The sequence below is a fragment of the Bufo gargarizans genome, chromosome 2 (genome assembly GCF_014858855.1).
Source record: "Bufo gargarizans isolate SCDJY-AF-19 chromosome 2, ASM1485885v1, whole genome shotgun sequence".
Lineage (NCBI taxonomy): Eukaryota > Metazoa > Chordata > Amphibia > Anura > Bufonidae > Bufo > Bufo gargarizans.
The window spans coordinates 709,614,324-709,620,323 of NC_058081.1; positions in this window are offsets into that span (position 1 = coordinate 709,614,324).

Consider the following 6,000-nt stretch of genomic DNA (forward strand, 5'->3'; position numbering starts at 1 on the left):
TGCTGTGATATACACTCACCTAAAGAATTATTAGGAACACCTGTTCTATTTCTCATTAATGCGATTATCTAGTCAACCAATCACATGGCAGTTGCTTCAATGCATGTAGGGTTGTGGTCCTGGTCAAGACAATCTCCTGAACTCCAAACTGAATGTCAGAATGGGAAAGAAAGGTGGGCTACAACAGCAGAAGACCCCACCGGGTACCACTCATCTCCACTACAAATAGGAAAAAGAGGCTACAATTTGCACGAGCTCACCAAAATTGGACTGTTGAAGACTGGAAAAATGTTGTCTGGTCTGATGAGTCTCGATTTCTGTTGGGACATTCAAATGGTAGAGTCTGAATTTGGCGTAAACAGAATGAGAACATGTATCCATCATGCCTTGTTACCACTGTGCAGGCTGGTGGTGGTGGTGTAATGGTGTGGGGGATGTTTTCTGGGCACACTTTAGGCCCCTTAGTGCCAATTGGCCATCGTTTTAAATGCCACGGGCTACCTGAGCATTGTTTCTGACCATGTCCATCCCTTCATGACCACCATGTACCCATCCTCTGATGGCTACTTCCAGCAGGATAATGCACCATGTCACAAAGCTCAAATCATTTCAAGTTGGTTTCTTGAACATGACAATGAGTTCACTGCACTAAAATGGCCCCACAGTCACCAGATCTCAACCCAATAGAGCATCTTTGGGATGTGGTGGAACGGGAGCTTTGTGCCCTGGAAATGCTAGCAGAATGCTTGGGTGTATAGGGAGAGGCATTTCCAGTAGACAGAGGGGGCGCTCATGCCGCTCTACAGAGCTCTCGTGAGACCTCATTTGGAGTATTGTGCGCAGTACTGGAGACCATATCTCCAGAAGGATATTTGGAGAGAGTTCAGAGAAGAGCTACTAAACTGGTACATGGATTGCAGGATAAAACTTACCAGGAAAGATTAAAGGACCTTAATATGTATAGCTTGGAAGAAAGACGAGACAGAGGGGATATGATAGAAACTGCTAAATACATAAAGGGAATCAACTCGGTAAAAGAGGAGAGAATATTTAAAAGAAGAAAAACTGCTACAAGAGGACACAGTTTTAAATTAGAGGGGCAAAGGTTTAATAGTAATATCGGGAAGTATTACGTTACTGAGAGAGTAGTGGATGCATGGAATAGCCTTCCTGCAGAAGTGGAAGCTGCAAATACAGTGGAGGAGTTTAAGCATGCATGGGATAGGCATAAGGCCATCCTTCATATAAGATAGGGCCAGGGGCTATTCATAGTATTCAGTATATTGGGCAGACTAGATGGGCCAAATGGTTCTTATCTGCCGACACATTCTATGCTTCTATGAATGTGCATCCCTCAAATCTCCATCAACTACAAGATGCTATCCTATCATTATGGGCCAACATTTCTAAAGAATGCTATCAGCACCTTGTTGAATCAATGCCATGTAGAATTAAGGCAGTTCTGAAGGCAAAAGGGGGTCCAACACCGTATTAGTATGGTGTTCCTAATAATTCTTTAGGTGAGTGTATATCATGTTCATTTGCAAGGCTCTGTGGAAAGGGTTAACAAATACTCCCTCCAACCTCAAAGTGGCTGTTATCTACCGCCCCTAAGGCTCGGCCACCATCTTTTTTGCCCAATTCAACACCTGGCTCCTATACTTTCTTTCTGCTGACATCCCCACTATCATCATGGGTGACTTCAACATCCCCATTGACACTCTCCACTCAGCTACCTCTAGACTGCTGTCACTTACTACCTCCTATGACCTGTCTCAGTGGTCCTCCACTGTAGAGACAGCCACACACTGGATCTTATCTGTACCCACCTCTGTTCCCTTTCTAACTCACTGCTCCCCCTATCCAACTACTTATGTCCTCTTCACTTGTCACTTCAGGTGCCCCCCATTTCACAAATTGGAACACCCTCGTAGGAACCTTAAACATCTCGTCCCTCACTTCCAACCATCTGTTCCTTCTGACGTGATGCAAATGCTGCAGCCACCATTACAGAAGGAGAACATTCGGCCCTACTCGCCAGATCACATCTCACCACCTCATTGCTTGACCCAATCCCATCCCAACTCACCCCAACCTCACCACAGTGTGTATCCCAGCTCTAAACCATCTCTTTAACCTATCAATATCCACTGGTGTCTCCCCCTCCTGTTTTAAACATGCTACCATCACACCCATCTTCAAAAAGCCTTCCCTCTATGTAAATTGTCCCTTTTGTTGTTGTGGCCTAAGTCCTCTTTTACACATCACGACATCGCAGACCACAGACGACACTCCTACCTCTTGACTTTAATGTGTGTAGTCACACATCAGTGGTTTACCATGCACTGTGGGTTTGTGGTGACACCACGGAAGCACACCCTACTTTTGTCTGGGAGAATCCCTCACGCACATTATAGTCTGTCCGTCCATAAAAACCATGGACACAACACGGACGCCATTTGTACTTGGTCCATGGATTTCTGGGAATTCATTGTCAGCCAACCATTGTCCGTGGAATATGGATGACACAAGGAGGGCAAAAACAGACACGCGGACCAAACACGGATCCTCCACAGACATCTTCACAATTGAGCCACTGACCATCTGGTCATGGATTACATCACGGACACATGAAAAAGGCCTAATAGTCAAGGTGTTTTTGTACATGACTGCTCTTTAGCCCAGGGGCGCACCCCAACCCCCCAATGCCAATTTCTTAACCTAACCCCTTCCCTTCAGCCCATGGCCCTTTGGCTGCCCCCCTCTTGCCCATACCTGGTGCTGCCTGAGGCGATCGCCTCACCTGGCCTCATTGGTGGTGCGCCCCTGCTTTAGCCGCTTTCTTGACAGTGTGCAACCTCCACCTTTTTATTCATGTCTGACTGTTTATTCGTATGTTTAGCTTTTATACATCGGTAGCATCAATTACATTGTTATTTGTTACATTTGTGTTGCTCTTTTACATTTCTTTGCTACATTTTGGTTTCATGGCTCCTTTACTGCTGCTGTCTGGCCCATGCTCTGGGTACAAGGTCACTTTACACTGCACCAATATCAGGCAGATCATCGCTAACAAGCCATCGCAGCGATAATCTGGCGGTGTAAAGATACCGCAGATTATTCGATAAAAATATGGTGATTGGATTGTTCCTGCAGTCACCTAAGGCTACTTTTGCATCTGTGTTTTGGCATTCCGTTTTTTAGATCCAGCAGAGGATGTTAAAACTGGTCCGAGATGGTTCCGTTTAGTCCCCCTGCATTCTGAATAGAAAGAGATCCGTTCCGTCAGCATTCAGTTTTGTGACCGGAAACAAAACCGTTGCAAGCTGCAGTCCATCGAAACGGAACAAATCGGATCCGTCACTAAAGACAATGTAAGTCACTGCTAATGGATCCAGTTGTTTAACCTGCTCATGACCGCCGTACGCAGGATTGCGTCTTCTCGGCGGTCGTGTTGTTCTGGGTGGACGCGCCGGTGCGTCCTCTCGCGAGACGCGAGATTTCGGGGAAAGCCGGCCCGTGCATGCGCATCGCGTGCCGGCAAAATTCAAAGGACAAGTTCGTCATTAACCTGCCAGCCAATGATCGTGGCTGGCAGGTTGATGATTTTCAAAAAAAACGAATCAGCAGCCAGATAACACATCATATTAGTAAATATGATCTGTTATATGGCTGCCTGCTCCTCTGCTCCTTCTTTTGGTCGGTTGGTTCCAGCAGAGGAGCAGAGGAGCACACATCACTGTGAGTACCCACCAACACCACATACTAGCCCCAGATCACCTCCCAGCACCCAATTAACCCTTTGATCACCCCTTCTTGCCCCTGTCAATCACTAGTGAAAAGGAAAAAAGTGATCAGTGCAAACTGTCACTTTTTTTTTTCACTGTTATTGACCGTTAGGTTTTAGGTATAGGTTAGGTCCCTTGGTTAGGTAGTTTAGGGATTAGTTAGCGCCCAGCCCACCGCACCGCAGTCACTGATTCGCTGATTAGTGTATCGCTAATCAGCATTTGTACTTTTATAGTACAATAGTATTGGTGTCACTTTAGTTCGCCCTCCACCCAAAACACAGTGTTTGCCCGATCAGACCTGATCGGTCGCCCACACGTGCGTTCACCCACGCCCGCCCCACCGCAGTGACCAAAAAATTATTATTTTTTGATCACGGCACATTCACTTTACACGCGCTGCGGCGATAAAAAAATCAGTTTTGATATTTTTTATCAACCGCAGCGGCCTCCGGTACTTCGCTAGCCTCCCCTTTGTAAGACAGGCTTGCTTTTTTTTCTTGGGTAGTCTCAGGGAATACCCCCTAAATTTAGTTGCCCACATGTCTAACAGGGGGTATTCCTCTGAAGAGGCCTACAGGCTTCTGACCCAGTCGGATGAGGAGTGGGAACCCTCATCTGATGAATCCAGCGGGTCAGAATACGAACCTGTAGAAAGCAGTGGCTCTCTGACCCAAAGTTCGGACGAGGAGGCTGAGGTCCCTGATACCACCAGGCGTACCCGGCCCCGTGTCGCTAGACCGCAGGTTGCGCAGGATCCGCTTCAAGAGCAGCAGAGTGGGGCTGGCGCTGTCGGATTACGTGGTGAGGCATACACCAGCAGCCCAGCCCTCCCTGGACCTAGTACCAGCACTGCCGTACAACCTGGTGAAGTGGCGAGCACCAGAAGGGCAGTTGAAGCTGGTACGGTGGCACGAGCAGTAGTGACCCCGTCGCAGCTACCGCAAAGACGTGCCCGTAGAGCCCCTAGAATCCCTGAGGTGCTGGCAAACCCTGATTGGCAGTCCCCAACTTCAGCCACACCTGTAGTTCCCCCTTTCACCGCCCAGTCTGGAGTTCGGGTTGAGACAGCTCAGATCGGTTCGGCCCTGGGATTTTTTTAGCTGTTTTTGACTGCGGAGCTCTTGGACTTAGTCGTGGCCGAAACAAATCGGTATGCCACACAATTTATATCTGCCAACCCGGGAAGCTCTTATGCCCAGCCTTTCCGGTGGAAACCAGTCCAAGTTTCCGAAATTAAAACTTTTCTGGGCCTCCTCCTCAACATGGGTCTAACTAAAAAGCATGAATTGCGGTCATATTGGTCCACGAACCCAATTCATCACATGCCCATGTTCTCTGCTGCTATGTCCAGGACACGATTTGAGACCATCCTGCGTTTCCTGCACTTTAGCGACAACACCGCCTCCCGTCCCAAAGGCCACCCTGCTTTTGACCGGCTCCACAAAATTCGGCCCCTCATAGACCATTTCAACCTGAAATTTGCAGATTTGTATACCCCTGAGCAAAACATAGACGTAGACGAGTCCCTGATACATTTTACCGGGCGCCTTGGCTTTAAACAATACATCCCAAGCAAGCGCGCCCGGTATGGGGTCAAATTGTATAAGCTCTGTGAAAGGGCCACAGGCTATACCCACAAATTTCGTGTCTATGAGGGAAAAGATCAGACCCTGGAGCCGGTCGGTTGCCCTGACTACCTGGGGAGCAGTGGGAAGACAGTCTGGGACTTGGTGTCACCCTTATTCGGCAAGGGGTACCATCTTTATGTGGACAATTTTTACACAAGTGTGGCCCTCTTTAGGCATTTGTTTCTAGAATGGATTGGCGCCTGTGGCACCGCGCGAACTAGTCGCGCGGGCTTCCCCCAACGGCTCGTTACCACCCGTCTTGCAAGGGGGCAGAGGGCCGCACTGTGTAACGAAGAACTGCTCGCGGTGAAATGGAGAGACAAGCGTGACGTTTACATGCTCTCCTCCATTCACGCAGACACGACAATACAAATTGAGCGAGCAACCCGTGTCATTGAAAAGCCCCTCTCAGTCCACAACTATAACCTTCACATGGGAGGGGTGGACTTCAATGACCAGATGTTGGCTCCGTATTTAGTTTCCCGCAGAACCAGACGCTGGTATAAGAAGGTGTCTGTATATTTAATTCAATTGGCTCTGTATAATAGTTTTGTTCTCTACAGTAAGGCTGGGAGAACTGG